The 21,690-nt window shown below is 40.9% G+C and overlaps 1 protein-coding gene and 1 long non-coding RNA gene across 15 annotated transcripts in view; one reads left to right on the top strand and one right to left on the bottom strand.

The window, feature by feature from the left end:
• The window catches only part of LOC137000515 (uncharacterized), a 140,885-nt gene extending 123,999 nt beyond the window's left edge, over positions 1–16,886 (bottom strand). Inside the window, exons 1-4 of one of the 4 annotated variants that reach the window (XR_010890777.1) lie at positions 15,893–16,881; positions 15,710–15,781; positions 15,159–15,365; positions 10,072–12,883 (exon numbers count right to left, since the gene is read on the bottom strand). This is a non-coding gene — a long non-coding RNA (uncharacterized lncRNA). Of the gene's footprint in view, positions 1–10,071; positions 12,884–14,691; positions 15,366–15,709; positions 15,782–15,892 lie in introns of those variants that run through there. The other 3 variants (XR_010890778.1, XR_010890776.1, XR_010890775.1) reach the window with 3 other exon arrangements.
• zfh2 (Zn finger homeodomain 2) overlaps positions 1–21,690 on the top strand; it is a 363,357-nt gene that overhangs the window by 172,297 nt on the left and 169,370 nt on the right. For all 11 annotated transcript variants that reach the window (XR_010890763.1, XM_012375086.2, XM_012375085.2 and 8 more), the window contains one exon: positions 12,079–12,114. The gene's annotated coding sequence lies outside the window, so the exon portion shown is untranslated. The remainder of the gene's footprint in view (positions 1–12,078; positions 12,115–21,690) is intronic.

The raw sequence follows: 21,690 nt of genomic DNA, 5'->3' as shown, positions 1-21,690 counted from the left end.
AGAACGCGGCCGATTTCAAGCCCAACTTTCCAATGCCACCTGGCAGGCAGTTAGAATCGAATTAAGAGCCTCGTATGCAGCACGCTTTTCATACACGAGCATGCGTTCATATTGCCGCTTTAATGATATTTCGGAATGTAAAAATGCCCAGCCTAGCCAGAGACCCTAATTGGCTGACTGGTTATCTCTCTCGGAAGAGTCCGGAAACTTCGGTGGCGAGAGTAACATGTACGTGTTATCCGTCTTTCCTTGAGGCCACGTTCCGTAGCGAATAAGGCCAGTACCCTTATTTACTCGCTATATCCTGCGTTTGCGTACGCATAGCTACGTATATACTTACAATGTTTTTCTATCGAGACGTGGAATAGCCAAAGGATATAGTGATCTTTTGCACAACGAAGATACAACATCAGGATAACGCGTGTTATTCGTAATTATCGACACAAGTACCAGCTTTGAGCTCGGTAAAATGATCATTAATTCGAATCAATATGAATTTGAATGCACAGTTTAATGCGCTTTTTTTTTATTATACATATTACGAGTATTATAAATTTGGTGTATAAAAATATCACAATTACCGCATTCTCGATAATTAAATTCAATAATACTTTTTTCCTAATTCAACTGTGTTAATTTCGAAACACGCGAATATTAATGATGCTTAATTATGTCAGAATGGAATATTTTGATAACGCATATCATGCGGCACGTTATTTAGCAGAAAACCGTTTTGTGGCGATTATTTTTCGTGACTCACCACATATTTACCATATATACATCTCCGTGTCGAAATCAACGGGGAGGGACTTATAAGCAGAAGAAAGTTCGCTCAATCGGCACCAGATTGTATACTCAATCTAGTCAGTATCTATGACAAGAATCGAACAAGCGAGCTTCGACAGCGTGTGTAATTAATTACCAAAAGTAGAAGGATCGGCCGTAGGGGAGATACGAGACACCACCCGCAGGACTACTCAGCATATCCTCGTCACGATTCCCAGAATTCTTTATCCTAATACTTCTAGCAGTGAGTCTTAATTTTATTTATTTATTTTAACATTATGCCGAAGATGCAAGACTCGTTTAACTTCGCTTGCTGTTTATTGCCTTTGGTTAAATCAGTTCCTTCATTGTTCGCGCACAGTAGAAAGTGAAGTCCATTCGGCGATAACAACTCGCAGCGGACTCTATATCGGTCCGTAGGAAAAATAGTCGATGCTTTATTATAACTCATTCAGGCGTATCGGAAGGCCTTAGATCGGTCTTGGAAATGAGTACAACGCACTTGAACGCTGGTGGATTCGCAGTTTTATTGTTGAAATAAAAATGTCTTACACGCCATTCGTTTAAGACATAAGATTTAAAAGATATGTTGTATCTCTCGTAATAATTGTAACGACGTGTATTTATAACATGTCTCACTCGTCGCAAAAGGAGTTAATCCCCGCGATACAGCCCGAGAGTGCGACGACACTATCTCGCGACCGGGAATCAAGAGGTACTTTTTAATGATCAGCGAAATGACGCACACATTCCTGCGCACTTCTCGCTCGGGGAGGGAACGGCGCGGAGTGATCGGCACGGCGCGGCGCTAATCCGAGGCGAGATAATAAATTCTTCCGCGATAGAAGGAATAAAAATTGCGACGCGTACGTAACGCACCTGCGCGGGGAAATACTTACGGAGAAATAAGAGGTGAGAAGGCGCGATCTTCCATAAAATCTTCCAGACCGCTGCCGCGCGCGCCGTCCGTACGCGTACGCGCCGTGAAATATTTATCACTCGCGCTAGTAGATAACATTTATTTACGATTCCCCATCGCGGTCCACACGCTTTAAGAAAAGATCATTCAATCGGGTATAACAATAAACTACGTCCCTCGGTGTTCAAGCACTCTTTCTTTTTTCTCTTTCTCTCGTTATCAAGCTCACGTACGACGGAGTCTTCTTCGAAGAAAAGGAGAGTCCCCCGAAAATAGCCCAACTAAAATCAGTTTTGGGGAACGCGTAGACCGTGGCCAAGGTGACCGCAATGATATCTCGAGTCCGGTGTTATAAAACTCAGTTATGAGAGCTGGTCGATAAATTCCGATCGACCTACTGGAATCTTCGATTTCGAATTCAGGTAGTCACAACGATGACGGTGAAGGTGACCTCCTCCCTCCCTTCCTCCCGCAGGTGCACAAGATGTATTGTTATAATTCTCGGAAAATTTCGGAAACTTCTCACTCTTTCTTTTTCTTTTTCTGTCTCTTTCAAATCCGCTGCGTTACAGACGAGTGTCTAATAGCAACTTGTAATATATGCATCTGGCATATAACCTGGCCGATACTTAATCTTTGACAAAGAACCAAAGATCAATTCAGAAGAATACCTAAGACGCTTGCCCTGGAACCCTATAACTCTTGTTCTGGGACTCTTAGTCCCAGTTTTGTTGCGCCGCAAGATTATCCTTAGACCATTGACATTTTTCTATGTAATTCTTCCTAGTTCTAATCTTTTGTTCTAGCAATTTCTCGTTCTGGTTATTTGCCTTTTATTCCATTTCTTTCATGCCGGTTTTAGAAATCCCTTTCCTTGCCATCCTTCTCCTTCATAGGTGCCGGTGAAAGTATTTTTTCTTTTTCCTTGAGTTCCTTTTTTTTTGTCCATTTGCAAACTATGCATCAATAACGACCTTGAACTCACAAACCAATGCATCGGTGGTGCACGCTATTTTACACGCATTGTTCTTCATCCAGGTATGTCATGTTTCGTTTCATTTCTAACGGCCAAATATATTTTTATTAAGTGAGAAATATTTAAAGAGCGTCATTTGCGTTGTTTAAAAATAATAATAAATTGCAATTATAAGAAGACAATAATATAATATTAAATATCATAGTGACAGTAATTATTTTAAAAGACTTTTTTGATAAAAAAGTTCCTTTACTTTTTAACCTTTCTTGGTATTATCATACTCTATATTTTTTTAAATATATTGATTGAATAGACAATGTATATTGTATATTTATTTTTGATATATTTTGTATATAGTTGTTTTTTTTTTCATCATTTCTGTAGCCCTTGGTGGAACAGAAACGAGAAATCATCGCGCTTCGGCGATTTCTTCGCGGTTATTTTACTTTCCATAGTCGAATCCTCGACGGAGGTAAGGTGACAATCTTCACCTGGCCGGTTCTCGTCAAAAGGAAAGTGACGCTCCTTGTTTACACACCTGGATGCCATGTGTGAGTTGTTCATAATAATAGTGAGTTTATACGTGCGTGCAGGCGTTACGAGACACGACCGCTTTTATACACCGTTTTCTTCAGCAACAGTGCACAATCTAGATACACAAAAAATTGGTTATAAATAATATAAAGGACGATCATTATCTGCGTTCATATTAATCAAGTTCATAATTAATCTTGGGGCGTACAATAAGACAAGTTTCGATACGTCTCATACGACAATCTTTCTCGCACGGTTGATAAACGCACGCGGTTTTGATATATTAAAGAGAAAGTTTGTATGCAACATTCGCATAATTATTTTGAATCTTCCTGCGAGATTAGAAAATTGCCGCTTCACTCCTGCGTAGTGAACGGACGTCGCGTATTGAAGTTAACGCAACCCAGATGCGAAATTATCAGGCCATTAAGCGATTATCGCTAATCGATTCCACGGGTACATCATGCGATTTAAAAAACAATTATGAAACGCATAAACATTAATTGAGCTTTCCTTTTATTCCGTATTCTACACTATAATATACTAAAACATGATGCGCAATATACTAAAACAGTGTAATGTAACGCAAATGAGAATTAATGCACTCTGCAGTATCCATACTTTTCTGTCGCGTTATATATATTTGTTTGTGAGCCGCTCAAACTAAACCTGCCCATTTGTTCATCAAATCTTGCTTAAGATCAGGATTCCATCGTGTCTCAATCGTATCGAATTTCGATGGTGCGATGTAAGAAATTCCCGACATTCCTGATCGAGGAAAGAAAGACGATGTCACGGTTGCAACTGCGGGTGGACCGAAGGAATGCCCTCTCGAGTTTCCTCCCCCTTCGGCGTGCAAGCTGATCGATCTATCGATCACTGGGATCGGCGTCCGGCGGCGGTGCATGCGCCGTACGCTCCAGGGAATTGGCTTCAATCTAAAACGAGCCGCGGACACGGCCTAATCACTACGGGGATATTAGCTAATCTCGACCAATTAGACGTAATGGCTGGATTAAGACGGGTCGCACGCATGCTAAAATTGAATATTATATAATCCCCGGACGGAACCGCGCCACGTTTCCCACGTACGTATATCGCGAGCGCGCGGCCATTATTAACCGCCGACTTCTACCTACGATCGCCGTCACTGCCGCGTGTGTGGGACTCGAGGAAAACGAGACTTATGATCTTCTACGGAGAGCGATTTTCTGCGCCGCAGCACTCCGTGCGGAAAGCTTTTGTTGCGTGGACACGCGCGCGAGCGTCTCTCACGAACTTGTTGCTTGGCACTGCGCTAGAAGTAGAAAGTAAGGTGTATTAGCGATGTGTTATGTTAACAATGTGTAGTGATCCAGGAAATGAGAAATGGAAATAATGGTTGTATCGCGTCGGTTTTCATTCGAACGGAATTATAAGCAATCACGCTTTTATCAATTACGATATTTTTTTTTTTTTTTTAGTTGTCTTGCCATAAGAGTTTTTTTTTTAAATTGATGTTATTTCAACGCTATTCTCAAGAGAATAAAAAAATCTTACGATTATAAATTGTATAAATTAAATTTGTGTTTGAACGTAAATCGTTCACACGTCAATTTTATGCTAAATTAATATATTATGCGCAAATGTTGAAATATTTGTTTATGAATTAGTTTTTTCACCAGGTTTTTGAAAAGATACTTTGTGAGTTTTAGCAGGTCAACCGTAACGTAAAAAGATGGAAGCAGCGGATAATCGCTGGCAGGAGCCACCGCGAGATAGCGGCGGTCGGCGCTCACGTGTAATAGGAGAGACATGTGGAACGCTAATGCCTATAGAGTTAATTATGGTTATAAAGACGATCACTGCACGAGAGTTCAGCGTAAACAATTACCACGAGCAGCGTCGAACAGTGAAATACAATTCGTAATAATAGGTTGGAACTCCCGCCGCGAGTTCTAGATAATAGCTTCTAATAATTGATCACATTGATATCAAAAAGACGTTTCTTTGTCGTGTTTTATATCGAGCTCGTGATATGTATCTTCTTTTAATGGTTTTCAGAATTGTTACTAATTATTGGAGTTTATTGTTGGAAAGCTAAGTGGAACTTTCGAAATAAATATCCAGTACCTATATCTCTTATATGAATAATCGCCATATCAATGATTAAATTACAATGTATTATTGTTGATGTTAGAAGTTTTACAAATAAGAGAAAAATTTTTTTATACCATCTTTGATAGCATATTTTTCAAAGTTGATATATTATTTTTTAAATATTACTATTATATTTTAAGAACTGTTTATACTGCAGCTAATATAATCTTTCAGATTAAAATCAAGAACGTTATTTAATTTATTTAAATGTCGCAAATTTTTTTACAACGTGAAAATTAATAAACATTTGAAACGTAATTTTGTAAGAGAGATATATCACTTTATCGTAATATGTAATAATCAAATTATCGGGTGACAAGCTTATTCGAAAATACTAAGAATTACCAGCGACGCTAATAAAGAGCCGACTCGGCAAACATACGTGATGTCTGTTCGATAACCCGGCATTATGAAGCTTAGGCCTCATAAAAGCGCAGGTTTATCGCATTTACTTGATTATCTTGCCGGTGCAGCAAAGTTATATTTCTACCTAAGTGGCAGATAAAAGAAAATTTTGTGTTAACCGCACCGGGACATCTGTGTTTGCCGTGCTGCGTCTGTGCGTCCATCAGTCAGCGCTCGTACGAGCGCCGAAACAAACGGCGACGGCGACCCATTATCGACTGTTTGCGGTGTCACCTATTCTCGATAACAATAATCCGAACTTATGTCTTTCGGAGGTGCCGGAAACGGCGTTTCCATTCGTTTCTTAGTGCGAACACTAAGAAAGTTTCAATCGTGAGCCTGTAACTTGCAAAGCGGCGGTTTTAAGTAGCGTGTCTTGAAAATGGCGAAATAGATAAGAAAGGCGAGGGAGAGAAAAGCCGTACCTCGCGTGTAACGGCGCGTGTTTGTATATGAAACCCGTTCTTTATATTCTGAAAAAAATATATGAAGGGGATGTTGCGGAAAGTAATTGAAAACTTAAATGATGGCTTGGATATAGCGCATAAATTAGAGTTGGCGGCCAAGTTCTCAACTATGACGGAACAAAGTAAGATATCTGAACGTTAATCTCGACAAATAATCTTGACTTTGAAAAATTACTATAAAATATTGCTGCGTTCTAGAAACGGTAGCAGAATTTCTCTTTGTTTTATGGTTGATTCGAATCAAGCTTATCATATTATATGTTCTATTTAAAAGGTAAACTTCGTGCAAAAACAAATACGACTTTCAATGAAATTTGCATATTTTACGATCTGAGCTTATTATAGCGCTATTTCAAATATTTTGAACGTCTCAGGGTTTCGAAGAAAGTTAAAACTACGTGGAAATTAGAGCCGCGACTATTAAATTATCTTGCAAAATACCCCTATTAAGCTGCACCCCCCACCATCGCCAAATCAAGTCGAACCTATCAATTAATTTAGTGCTAATTAGTTGCAATCCGGATTTTGTTGCTCTTACCGTTTAGCAATAAATCACGTTTAAAGTGGGGGGGGGGGGGAAGGGCCAGTTTGACATTAAGCTGCCCCCCCCCATAACAAAAAAAATATATAGAGTGCTTGAATCAAAAAATTATTTATACCAGAATTTGTTGCTATTTTGTTGCTCCAAGATAGCGTAAAAACATTTTGAAAAAATTATCAAGAGACACGGTAGTGTCTCGCGCCAAGTTCACGCGCAGCGCAAGACCGACCGTGTATCTTTACGCGAGCCCGAAAGTTGAGACGAGCCGAGATTATCGGATCTCAATAACGACTGGGCCGATTGAGTTCATATTAGGCTCAATCGATAGCGCATACCCAAATTATACAAGAAAATTATGTTGTTTTTACTGTAGGTGCTGTAGAAAAAAAGTTATAATAATTCAAAGTCGAAATGTCTAATAAAATAATACGATAAAAATGTCCAGCTAAAATGTTCTGCTAAGATGTCCAGTTTCCGATTTCTGACGTTAGGTGCGCTGATGGCGCTGAGTATTATTTATAGTAAATGCGTAGTGTCGTATAGTGGTGTGTACTGGTATATCTTAAATAATGCAATTTTTTCAAAATGTTTTCACGCTATCTTAGAGCAACAAAATAGCAACAAATTCTAGCGTTAATAATTTCTTGATTCGAGCACTCTATATATTTTTTCCGCTATGGGGGGGGTGGGAGCTAACTTAATATCAAGATAGCTCACTTAATAAAAACATCAATTCTTGCTAAACGGTAAAAGCAACAAAATCCGGACTACAGCAATTAGCACATAATTAGCACTAAATTAATAATTATAAATTAATTAAAAGATGCGACTTCACTTAAGAATGATTACGTTGCACCATGTCATGTACAATCTAAGTAAAATTGACTAAAAGAAATTTGTTGCTTGTTTTAAAGTATCGAAAAGCGACACTTTGTCGTCGCGGAACGGTACGGCGCGGATTAAAAACGTTATAATTAGTTGAAATAATTTGTTGCTTGTATGTTTCTGGTGTCAAATTAATCTACGAACAATATACTATTCAAAAAAATAAGAAACTGAATTTGTTGCTTGTTTTAAAGTATCGAGAAGCGACACTTTGTCGTCGCGGAACGGTACGGCGCGGATTAAAAACGTTATAATTAGTTGAAATAATTTGTTGCTCGTATGTTTCTGGTGTCAAATTAATCTTAAGCTTAATGTCAAGCTGGCCTCCCCCCCCCCCCCACTTTAAACGTGAATTCCTGCTAAACGGTAAGAGCAACAAAATCCGGATTGCAACTAATTAGCACATAATTAGCACTAAATTAATTGATAGGTGCGACTTGATTTGACGATGGTGGGGGGTCCAACTTAATGGGGGTTGCAAAATTAGCAAAGATTCCATAATCCGAAAATTTGGGATCAAGTTTTAAAGTGCGAAGCTTCAAAGTCGCAAATTCATATATCATGCCGTTCGATAATTCAGCCGACTTCGTCAGATGCGAATTTCCAAAATCGGAAATCGCCCTTGCGCGCTTCACGCGCGGCGTAGACAAGAAACGGCCGAATAAAAGAAACAAAAGGGGAGATCGGAAATTCGCCTATCGGCAGAGTCGCCGACCTAATCCACCGGAGGAAAGAGATCTCCGGGCACGCTTTGGTCGCCGGGCGGTTTGTCGGCGGTCGAACGACAAGCGTTCCCCAAACACAGAGGGACAAGGCCAACCCCCGGGGGTGGCAGGCAACAAGTGACCACAGACATACGAACAACAGCCGTGAGCGCTTTTACTCTCCTTCTCCCTCTCTCTCTTTCTCTCATCCTCTCTCTTTTACTTTCGTGGCTGTCGACCAGCCGGTTGTTCGTCGACGACAATCAATATATCGATCGTCCACGGAAACCCGACGTTATGTCGAGCACACGTGAAAGTAGGAACGTACGTACACGAACATAGTGAAGAAGAGGGGGAGGAAGGGGGGGGGGAAACCGAAGGGCGAGAGCGAATCCGGTGCCTTATGTGGGTTGTGGTAGGCCACGGACGTCCGTTCATCTGTCTTTCGTGCCCTTCGAAGGTCTGTTATCGATAGCGAACTCTTCCTACCTTGAAGAGTGAACTATGTATGACGATTAGTCGTCAAAGTTGAAATATACGTGATACGCATCGGACAAACACGTTAAAAATTGCATTTGTCCGTGATGTGCTGTCTTTCTTAAAATAAATCCTCGTAAATTTTCGTAATTTAATACTATGTGTATTTCTTTTTTTTAGAATACTGTAGAATACGTTTGCGAGTGCTTTAATAATTTAATTAAGATTTTTAATTTTATATCGGGTCGATATTAAATGATTTTACACGATAATAATGTTGAAAGTGTATTCTAATTGTTTTTACACAAAGTCTGCAATCTCATATTTTTCTTTTGATTGTTTACCGCATTATAATTTTCACACATTTCTCTTATTTAATTTGCATCTATGTTGCATATTATTTTAACTTTTGCTACAAAAATTGTTTTGCTTGCGTTCATAGAAAAAAGTTACACGTGTACAAATATTTAACAAAAAAGTAATTTACGCATTAACAAAGTAGTAAGATCTTAATGAATAATTATTGATTGCGTTTGTAATTTTCAGTGATGGATACTTATTAGATACTTTGGAAATTTCCCGTGTTCTTTAACTTGAAAATAAACAATCAACTCTCACCGGCCTAATTTTATGAAGAAATAACGCAGGGGAATCTCACGCAAGATCCTCTATATCTTGTCAAATGAGATTCGTTGCGTAAATTTTAGTTACCGACCAAACAAAGGTATAAGCTTCAAGATAAGATGAAGGCGGACGAGAATGGGGAGAGAGAGAGAGGGGCAGAGAGAGGGAGAGAAATCGGGCAGTAAAAGGGTCGAAAACCGGATGTTCGTTAGCCGCGCGGACGCGGAGGAGACGCGGTGGCCGCTGGCTAAGGAAAAACACCGCCCCCGCAGCGGTATTTCTTTCGGGTTTTACACGGCGGCGTCTCGACGTGGCAATGTTTTAGCGTATTGATCCGTTGGGGGTTTAGCCGAGTCGGTGGTAAGAGAAGCAGCGCGGCTAAAGCACGGGGATAGGGACGGAGGGTGATGGTTGCCGCCGCGATGGTGGAGGAACGGTCAGCCAGGGGCGGAAGGGTGGGGTAGGGGGCGAGAGGGGGGGAGGGGGGTAAAAACTGGACGGCGGCACTTACTCGCTCATAATCACCCCCCTCCCCCCCTCTCCCCCTTCTTCAGCCACTCCAACCACCCTCGACACCAACTCGGCGGCGTTAGTGCCTCGCTGCACTTCCACCATCGACGCGCGTAACGGGTTTCGCGTTCACGTAGGTCCGCGTGTGTGTGTACGTCTGCTGAGGTAACACACGAAGGCGGCGGGCACCCAACCCCCCGACATACGTGCGACGATTAGGAGCCGCGTGCGAGCATTAGCTCCGAATGGTTACGTGTGTATTCGGGCGACGGTCGGGAGTTTATCGAGTCGATCCCGAAATAAGTTCGGCGGGTCGGTATTTTCGTAAAAACAAACACGGAAAATGCCACGTTATCGCGAGATAGCGTGAAAATTGTATACGACACGATGATTGTGATTATATTAAAATGTCGTATTTTTTGCCACTACGTTAATATTAAATTAGTATTATAATATTAAATTAGTATTATATTAACAATAATGTTAAAATATATTAAGAAAATTGGAAATGCCTTAACTTTAATCGATCTGGCTGTGTAAAAAACAGTTGCATCGATATTTCTAACAGCGGAAAAATTACATTGTTATAATGAGATTTAAAATGCTTTCGTCTAAAATATAATATATTTTTTTCTCCTTTTTTCTTATCGCACAAATAACTTTTCTTTCAATCTTCAGTTATAAATATTCATACCTTAATTTCTTTCGTTGGGGTTTGCGAACAGAATAATTTCAAGCATTTAAATAGATATTTCTATTCCACCACCGTTCCATCTTTCTAGAGCATATCCACTATTCAAATATGTAAATTTGTTTTGCATTCTCCGTAAAAATAAAAATGGAACTTCTGAAATGAGAAAAGGAAAAGAAATTACAGTTTCTAAGCAAGGAAGAACACAGTTTTTATCTTAATGGTCTAATAGTTTTTCCCTATTTTTCTAGTAAAATTTAATGCAAGAGACCCTTCATAATGGCGGGGGATATAACAGTGATACCGGCGGGAGATTATAATTAACCCTTCGAATCAACCCGATCATTATCATCCCCTTTCTGAACAATATTGCTTGCTCGATGGACTTCGGGGGAGCGCGCGGCGAGTTACGCACTTTATTAAAGCTAAAACTTTGCGATTTTACATAAATAATCGTTACAATGCAGCCCTCTCCGTCTGTTCACTTTCTTTCGACGAGGCCTTGTATCACTCTCGCTCCGACAACCGGCTTTTACACAAACGTTCCTACACGCGATCCTGAATCTCGCGCTTCGATCTCATACGAGAATTATATCGGGCACTGCGGGCCGGCGCTCAAATTTCTGGCTTTGCGACTCGCCAAATGGCGAACGTTTCCTCGCGGCGAAGAGCAAACATCGGCCGAGCATCGCCTCGCGTCGACGTGCATATCTATTACTTAAAGAAAGGTAGCAATTCTCGGAAGAAGTTACGAGTTCGCGGCTTCGTCGACATCGACGTGGCGATGGCGACGCGAATCGATAGAGTCTGGCTGAATGCGGGGCCCTATAACAGTTTCTGTCTGCCGACACAGATAGATAGATGGGCAAAGAGAGAAAGAGAGAGAGAGAGAGAGAATGAAAAGGGAGAAGCCACCCTCATTATCTATGCACACCCTTAAATAATTGCGGCTCGTTCGCGCAAATTATCCCGGAGTTTCCGCGTCGACTAAAGTAAAATATAATAACACGGTCGGTGCGTCGCGCGCGTGCGTGCACGTAATACGAGTGTCTTTCTCGCCTCGTCTGGGCGATTTGCTCGGGTGCACGCTCGTACGGGGCCCGTTCGTGCACGGCCGATCGCTTCTACGTAAGTACGCTTAGGCGTCCGGACCACTTACGCGGAACACAAAGTGTGAACGTGCGTTTAAGTCCCCGAGTCGTCATAAAATTCCTAGAGAAGGGAGGGAGTAATAAGATCTCATATCGCGATCATCTGTGTTTTCGCGTTTACGTCTCGAGTCGATCAAAGAGGATCGAAAACTGACTCAGTTCGGATTCAGTTGTCTTTTGTATTCATAGAGGATGCCGTTCTAATGATAGATGCATTAACGAAAAGGTGTTGAAAGGTGCTATTTTTATTGTTTGTTTGTTTGTTTCAGAACGAGCTTCCAGTTCTATGCTGGCGAACTTTTTCGGTGAGTCAATGTTTTCCTGTTGTATAAAAAGTCATGTTGTTTACGTAGCATGCAACTTTACATAAACACTATTTTAAACCACTTGGAACTTTAAATAAATTGACATTCAATAATAGCTGAAATTCGCAAAACTATTTCGCACATGGTAACTCATGTATAAGTTTGACGCCTGATGATTATTGTTTTATAAGAAATTTTTGAAAACATCAGCAACTAATAACATTTCATCTATTTGCTATCTTAAATACTACCGTTTCCGAGAGACGACGATGCAATTTCGGTTACTTCAATATGTGGTGCACGCTCGTGCATTAGTAAACAGATCCTCGCGTGCTACCGAGTTTTCCGATTTTCCATCAAAATTTCTCTCGATCGCGAGGAGAGCGAAAAGTGAAGCGGAGGGTAATCTCGTAGTTGGCACGGTGTAAACGCAGGCGTGTAACACACCCGAGGTGGTCGTCGGGATGCGCGCGATTACTTACTCTGCGCCGGCGAATTAACGACGAATCACCGATGGGAAAACCGGTTGCCGGTCGAACGAACGGCACGCAGCCTAACGACTTCTCTCCTCGGCTTCAACGGGCATTCCAACGGCACGAGTTCGCCCCGCGACGCGAATTAATGGAAACACGCCGCGGCATGCCGTATGCGCTGATAAAGCGGAACGTCCTCCTACCTCTCTATCCCGCCGTTGTCGCGCGGTGTGTTCCGTCACATTCGGTATTAAGCGATTCTCCGCCAAATCGTCCTTTTCTTGAAAAAGTACGACCTAAAATAATTTAGCAAGTAAATCACAGAAAAGAAATTAGCGATTTAATCAATTGTACACAGTCGGAAATTAACCCAGACAGCACAACATATCCAAAAGACGTCCAAAGGATATCCCGAAGACGTTTTTGGGACGACAGGACGTCCTCTGGATATCCTTTGGATGTATTTTGGACATGTGTGCTGTCTGGGAATCAATTCAAGCCATGAAACCATGATTGCAATTCTTAGTAACTATAATGTAGTTAATAGCTCGTACCATTGTTTTTTAAATTTGAAATGATTTATTAAATTAAAAATAATCTTGTTGTAAAAATAGTTTTTAGTTTACTGCTTTTTTATAATTGTAGGTAGAAGTATTAAAAAAAGTAGCTAAACTAATAATTACTTTTAACAAGATTATTCTTAATTTAATGTACAATTCTAAAGAATTAAGTAAAAGAAAATTATTTGATACAATGTTATTTTTCATTTTAATGCTCTAGCAAGGTATATAAATATCTGTACAGGCTTTTTATTTTGTGTACTATTGATCTTGCTGACTTGAATTTTGTTGATAAGGAGTTTCCGGTTAGTTATTATAGCTCTGTGTTAAAAGAAAACATGTTTTCATGTGTGTTATTTATTCCACGGATCGATATGCATAATCTGGTTTACATTAAAAAAAAACTGGCGCAACAATCACAAGTGAATGAAAATGTCCATGCAGAATAATAAAAGTTCGAGAAGCAGTTATTTTTATGCGCTGATGAAGTAGATGAACTCTTCCTGCGCAATTTTTTCCCTTTTCGTGATATGTTCCAGTGCGTTTGAAATGAAGCGATTCCGCATTCGCGTATGAACACAATTGCCGCGTACCGAATTACACGAGGCAAGACGAAACATGAAGATCGCGTTATAATCAATCGTGACTGTCTTTTTGCCGCTAAATATTCCTTCCTGGATTAGACAATCTTTCAGCATCCGTACGCACTCACCGTGAGAGCTTCGTTTGCTCGTTAATGAAATAACTGACGCTTTCCCGTGTAATGCATTAAGGCCGTTATATCAATAACGTGAGATTAGAATGACCGATTCTCCGGCCGGGAAGTAACATACGTACATATTAAGATGCACAGGACACATTCAGAAAGATTTATAATAACTGGAAGAAATATTCTATGTATATTGACAAGTTAATGAACAACAATTTGTACGTTGAAAAGTTAAAATACAATAGAACACGGAAAATTGTATCGTGCGAATTGTATATTCATGAACTGTAGGGCGCACGAACGAGGTTTATGCTTGAAAGGCCATCTCGTTTATTTGATTGCGGCTTTAAGAATTTTCTCGCAATTTCGAATAAAAATTAAGCCTCGCCGTCTTAAAGTGATGAGGGTTAATTGGATTTAGCTTATCAGATTCTGGACTCCGGACTTATTTACAGCCGATCATTTCGCGAGTGGGCCGTCCGCGTATGTTCGCGACAATGTAGCAAATTAGGTTGCGCTCGGTCTTTGCCTTTTACAAGACGATTCCAGCGGGCATTCCAACGGCACACGAGTTCGCCTTGCAGTGCGAATTAATGGAAACAAGTCGCGGCATGCCGTACGCGTGCTGACAAACCGGAACGTTTGCCATTCCGCGTCTTCGTTTTCTACGCGCCTTTCCGATGGTTCCGGTGCGCGTTTGGATTAACCGATTTCGTGTTCACGCATGTGGAAAAGTGTAAAGAGATAAAGATGTAGACACGTAATGTCGCGTTAACATTTGTAACACGGCCCATTCGCCATGAATGCCAGGAATATTTAAACGCCCGTGGCATTCCTGAAATGCTTTCTTGTCACACGTATTGGTAACATTTCTCCAATTATCTCAAAACAGATCGAAGAAGTAGATAATATATCGCCTAGAATATTTACTCTTGTCTAAAGTGTAAATTTTTGTTACATTATTTATTTTCCAGTTCTTGAATTGCAGAATCAAGGTTAAGTTTATAATTTTTACGATATCTATTTGTAATACTTTTTCGCGCTACAAGAACAAGCGTTGTCTATGAGGTTTCGAAACAGAGTTACATCCGATTCGAATGCTCGAAATTAAAGTCGCTTTGCACCTTTAGCGCGCGATGATGGTAATTTATTGAATTAAATGAGAATTTGTCGCTCGACAACGATTCGAAGCGGCTATGATTGTCCCGGTCGGTGTAAATGCCGCAGTTGAAAATCAGGTTTAAAAATTTACTCTCTCGGGTGGCAATGACATCGTCGCGATCTTGTAAAGAGTTAACTTACCTCAAATTGCCTAACGACGTCGCCTCTCGGCTTCGACGAGCATTCCAATGGCACGAGTTCGCTCGGCGACAGAATAAATGGAAATACGACAGCGCGCCGTATGCACTGATAAACCGGAACATCCGTTCAACGCGCCGTTCTATTCACATAACTGCCTCAGCACATTTTATATCAAACGATTTAATCCCACAACGCTCGAACGAGTTGCTGTTAAAAAAAAAACAAATATTTATTCAAATAATATTAGGTTATTGCTCTTCCTTAATTAAATTAAAAATCGTTTTAATATATAAAGCCAATAGAGCAAGAGCTGGATCGATTTGCTCAAAAATTCCTTTTTTTATTATAAATTTATACAGACGTTTCGGCCAAGGTACGTGGCCATCTTCAGTGTAATACAAAAATTATAAAATTTAGTACATGATTAGAGAAGCGTTGGTAATATTTTTTGACTAAGGAAACGCATCCTGTTAAAGTGAAAATAGAACAACCAAATTAGGGGTATTCTCACGGCTCAAACAAATTATTGAAAAAATTCTGTGTATAAATACCTCTGATAATACGTGTAGTACAATATTTGTGGTTAGTAAAATTATATACGTGTGAAGCCACGGACCGTCTAACTTGCAAAATTAGAAAAACAAACCAAATTGAAAGAAATTATAAAAATTAGTTAAAACAAGTAAAAGACATGAAAACATAAAAAAAAATAAATTAATTTTGAATATCTATACCTTGAACGGTTCGTCAACGACTATGTAAAAGAAATTAAAACTGTGACATGCGTCCACGGCTGTGAGTGGGATTCGACTGGTAAAGATGTAGGACTTGTAGGACTGGTAAAGATGTAGGATGAAAAGGAAAGAAGGGATAGGTTATAGACGAAAACTACAGGGTGGGGAATTTTTTGACTATTGGAAGATATGTATCCGGTAATAATTCTGTGTCCTCCTGTTTATTCAGTCTTGTATTCTGTCTTTTTATATGTAGCATTTCGGAAGTTAGTCTTTTACTGTAACAAGGTTCTCTGTCTAATATATCAATTTCGTCCCATTTGAAATATTTATTCTTCAAACGCAACGTCGATTAATCAAATAAATTCATATCAATCGTGATATGTAGATACACAACATTGTTCTTTACTTTTTTCAATTCTGCGTATTTTGTAAAATTCAATTTCGCATTTGCTGAAGAATGTGTCGATAAGAGAATGCGAATTTTATTTCACGTCGTATACATCGTGTCACTGAAGACTTTCATTTTGATTATTTTCTTAATTAAATGAGAATTCCACCAAGATTTATACAAATACCGGTGCGCTATTTACAATTTATGTGTGAAATGAAGAGCTTTCTTTGCATGTTCCACGTCGGCTTAATTCGCGCGCGAAAGTTTTTAACATTGTCGAAAAGCGTCTCCGGAACGTAAAACGAACCTCGCTGGCCGTTTTTCAAGACTCTCATCGGTAAAATACAGTTCCTTAACAAAACGCCCGGTACTCCCAGCGTCGTGGACAGGCTAACGACTTCTCCGCTTGACTTTAATGGACATTCCACGGCACGATTTTACTCGGCGATTTGAATTAATGGAAACACGCTGGCATCCCATTTGCACTGATAAAGCGGAACGTCCTCTTGGGGTTCCCCCTCCCCCCACCCTTCTCTCTCGCTCTCTCGTCACGTGTGTAGCTCTCTATCATACGGACGATTCTAAACGCGTTTTACATCGCGCCGCGCGATGCCGACGTATTAAGCGATTACGCGTCGGTTCTAACGTACGCAAAGTACGCGCGGACGTGTACGAGCGTATTAAAATCGCGCGGAAAGTCTCGCGCGAGTGCCCAAGAGCGTATCCACCGCGAATTCAGTTAAAGCGCGAAAATCGACGTGTGATTAAGTCACAGCCGGGGGAATAAACAATCACGCTAAAGTCCCGCGTAACGGTCTCGGATCGCCTAAGGTCGTCACCGTCTTCCGGAGATATTTCAAGGAAGAAGGAGCACAAGTTGAATTATTACGACTAGTTCCTATACAGTTCTACTATTATCTCTTCTATTTGTTTCGGATAAATTCTACGCGTGTGCACACACATGCATTTATATACGCAGCGACAGATTTCTGACATTCCAGCATAATGAATGTATCATGATGTCACAGATCTATAGTTAACAATTATTAGATCTACATACGAACGTGTGTATCTCTAAATCCAACGTATTCATGAATTTATTAACTCACGGATCATTCACATTAGATCGCCATCTGCGAACGCTGAAATTTATGGCCATTAATTCGCTTAATGACTACCAGTTTCACACATTCATAAGCGAATAAATTCTGAAATCCGTGATTTATTAATTATTCGACTATTACTATTCGCTGGTCTAAAAATAGATAGAAATGGAGAAAGATTAGAATTGTACCGTTGTGCTGGATATCGACTGGGATGCGCGACATTATTTATAATACGCAGTGAGCAGATCGGGAATGGTAATTCGCGATATCCGGAATGCCGACGCGCCGAGCCACTCGAGAGTCGTCGCGATAGCGATCGTCATGACGATTAATCTGATGCCCGTGGAGATCGCCAGAGGTGACGTGGCGACAACGGTGGGCGCAACATGCAGCTCCGGCGTTAAATTATTTCTGACGCAAATTAAGCGGCGAGAGTGGATAAAGCAGCGCGCATGTGTGCGGGCGAAACGCGGCCGCGCGATTCGAGACGAGAAGCGAAACAGCGTTGAGCGAAGGAACTGAAGCGAGATGGACGACGAGCGGTAATCCGACTCACGGTATTGTTTCACTGACGGAAGTCACTCTTTTATTACGAGACACTTCCGGCGCCGTACACCGTACGCCAGCATGTCGATGTTACTGTTTACAGAGTATATACATTACGCGAGCACGTTGGATTACTGCGCGTTGATTTCTACGGATTGGCGCAAAAGCACGCTTTTGTCATCGTTTAACAGCGAGAGAAAACTGAAGAATAATCAACGTCACCAATGTCACTTTTCAAGGAGGAATGAATTTTAGCAAGTGTGACTTTTTTCTAAGAAAACATTTTCAGGAAAATCAAGTTTTAGTCGCAATCACTCTATTTTCAGACGTGAAACTAATCTACCGCTCGATAAGTTTGCAATGCCGCTTCAATCATACGTCGAAAATACGTAATAATTCTAAATACCAAAGGCGCGAGAGATGTAGATAGAGCAATCATTTCGCGACAAACACGCTCTCAGAACGATCTCTCGATTTACATGCGAGCGGGATTTGTACAGCCGTGCACGCAACCTCCCGCGTGGCAACGTCGTCCACCGTAATTAAGGTTGATCGGGTTAATTTTTACAGCTGAGGGAAAAGAAGGGAGCGATGTGGAAGTGAAAGAAAATCGACGTGGCGCGCCGTTGCCTCCGCGTCGCGTCGCAAAGAGCGCACAAGTGCGTTTCTGTCGCTTCGCTGGCCTAATTGCGCCCGGTACGAATTCCGGTAATTATCATAATTGCCCGCCGGACCCGTCACGCCCGAATCGAGACTCGGTACGCTCTACAGACACGGTCGTTCGCGACGTGGCCGCGCATAGCCGGCGGGATCCCCCGATTCTCATTTTGTCCCCTCGACACCGCGCCGGTTTCGTGCATCTTTTGCGCTTGGCAATTTCCGAAATGAGAACATAATTGCCGGATCAGCCCGTCGACCCATGTCGTCGTGGACGCACAGAGAGCGGTGTTTGCACTCATTTTGCCACACGTAAATCGGACTTTTTCGTGCGTTTCCTCAATACCCTATACTGACCGCGATGAAATAATTAACGACGTGAAGATAATGCGATTGGTAAAAATATGTAAATCTAAATACCGAACTGATTCACAGAACTCGATTTGCTTCTTGCTCTGGTAATATTTCTTGCAATTCATTTTATTTTATTCTCGGGAATGCTGAAAAGAAGTATACTTAGAAAGATTATTATGCGGTTTGGTTGTATTCTGTTATAATATCAGCGGCGGAAAGCCTTTCTCTTCAGCTATACACCAAGCAACATGTAATAAATTAATGAACTTTGAAGCTCAGAGCACAAATGTATTAAATTAATGTTTTACTTACTACTAAAATTTTCATTACTCGTAATTATTCTTACTCTTCTAAATATTATCTCTAACGTTATTAAAGCAATTTTGATTAAAATCTCAGATAAGCCGCGGATCGTTACACAGTGCCGACAGAAAAAAATATTCTCCGCGCTCTATTATTTTTCTGTCTGGCGCAACGGCGCGATTTGTATAATTCATGCCGGCTCGCGGCTAGATAGCGCGCAACTTCCGACGCCGAACGATGGTACGAGATTGACATTTGACCCGGGAACGAAAACGCTCGGGCAAATGTGTTGGAATTAATTACTCGGCGAGCGCTATTTGTACAGCGGAGAATCAAACGATTGATCAAACGTTGCTACGGGATCAATCAATCTATAACCTGTACACGCGTTCGCCGGGAGTTATAAATTTACACCGGCTATTAAAGGGATCTTCCAAACCTTATCGTTCATTTATAACTGTCTGCTAACGTCTCATTAACCTCCCGCTTCCCGGAACAAAATGCGCGGGATATAGAGTTACTAATCTCGAAATATCCGCGAAAAGCTGAAAAAGGAGAGGGAGAGAGAGAGAGAGAGAGAGAGAGAGAGGGAGAGAAGAGGAAGATGAAGCAGAATAGAGGAAGCAGCGGAAGGACAACAGATTCATTCTAGCGTGGAGCGAACTGTTGTCGCAACAATTAATTAGCAAAGACAAAAGGGAGATGAAAATATTTATCTACGGGGAAAAAAAAAAATATACCGAGCGAATATGTTTCGCGAGACTTCTACAAATATTTTATAAAATATCAAATGATAAGTGGACCGGAGAGGAAGAATGAACGCTTTTGACGTACTTAGGATACATATGTGTGGTGCGCTTCTGTTCGCGTTTTTTAGTACAGACCGAGCAACCGTGGTTTATGATCGATGATACCTCATTCTCACCGGCAAAGCGTCAGCTTGTCGACGTTAATTATCCCGGAAATTAATTACGGCGACAAATGCACTCGGACGATATTGTTGCCGTTCTCTCCCTCTTTTTTCTCTCTCTCTCTCTCTCTCTTTTTCTCCCTTTTTTTCTCCTCTCTCCCTCTCTCTTTCTCAGACACGTTCGCGACACCGGACACGCCATATCGAGCTGCTTTTCCGCAAAGACACATTATAAGTTTTTTCTCCGGGGTTAATTTCGCCGGCGATAGCGAAATCCTTTCCTTCCTCCCCCCCCCCCCTCCTTCCCTCGTTTCTCCGTCCTGCTCCGGCTTTTATTCCGGCACCCTCGTCCCACCCTCGGTCAGCTCGAACTAAGAGCAGCTAAGAGTCGGTAGGAGCGTCTCTATGGTTAATTAAACGCATAGATCACCCCCTCTTACTCGCAACGACTCTTCCGCGGCTCACCCTCCGGCCACCCGCGTCAGAACGTCTTCCCCTTCTTTGGCAACCCCACGAATGTGCGCACACTTCTTTTATAAGCGTGCGTGCGTGTGTGTATGCTTCTTCTTAACGACAGTGCTGTGAAAAAATTTTCCAACAAATTTTTAACATCTTTGCGAGTCACATGCGAAACTGTATATTTTTTTGTAATAACATTTTTAATACGACTTGGTTGATTTTGAAAAAAAATAAATAAAAAGCAACACAATACGAGCTTTTACAAAAGCCATGTGTGATTGCAAGTGTAATATAATAATTAATTGTTGTCGTGAACGATCAATCGTACTAATTACGCTCAAATCACTTTGTAGCGCGATTTGTTTACCAAACTGCGTCGCGAAGAAAATACGTTTACGTTTGCAGCCCTTTTTTATGTGATTTTGCAAAGAAGATTGCGCACACTATAAACTTCCTTCTCCACGCCCACACGATGTAAACGAAGAAGACGGAAAGCTTTCCGGTAGATTCCGGTTCCTCGAGAAGGCGTAACCTCGACTTCAAACTACCGTTCACGCTCATTATCGTTTACGCCAGTATCTCAGTCGTCGATTCGTCGCCTCTTCGATCGATTGAACACCCTTCGTTATCTACTGATCATATAAATATGGCGCGCTTTACATACACGTATACACGCATAAGCTTCCGTTATATCGCGCTTGACGAGGCTTCGAGATGAAAGCCGATTAAACGCCCGGTACAATTTGTAATATATTTACAAACGAATCGTAAAAACTCGGAGTTCAGCAATATATTGCATCAAGTGTGTGTGAGCCGTCCAATAATTTAAATATAATATTTAGCATATAAAATTTTATTGATTCTTTTAAATCGCGAAAGAGTAACTTTAAACCAGGAATATAGATAAATATTGTGGCGCAATAGGGGATAAATAAAATTAATTGTAGTTACACAAGAACGATAAAATTTAACTTTTTATTATTGCAAAAAATTCAAGCACCTTTTACAAAGATATAACATTTTATGTTGCAAATGCAGGATTCATCGCGAGTAACGTATTGTTTACTTC

This window comes from Linepithema humile, chromosome 6, assembly GCF_040581485.1.
Source record: "Linepithema humile isolate Giens D197 chromosome 6, Lhum_UNIL_v1.0, whole genome shotgun sequence".
Classification (NCBI taxonomy): domain Eukaryota; kingdom Metazoa; phylum Arthropoda; class Insecta; order Hymenoptera; family Formicidae; genus Linepithema; species Linepithema humile.
This window is presented reverse-complemented; position numbering and strand designations above follow the sequence as displayed.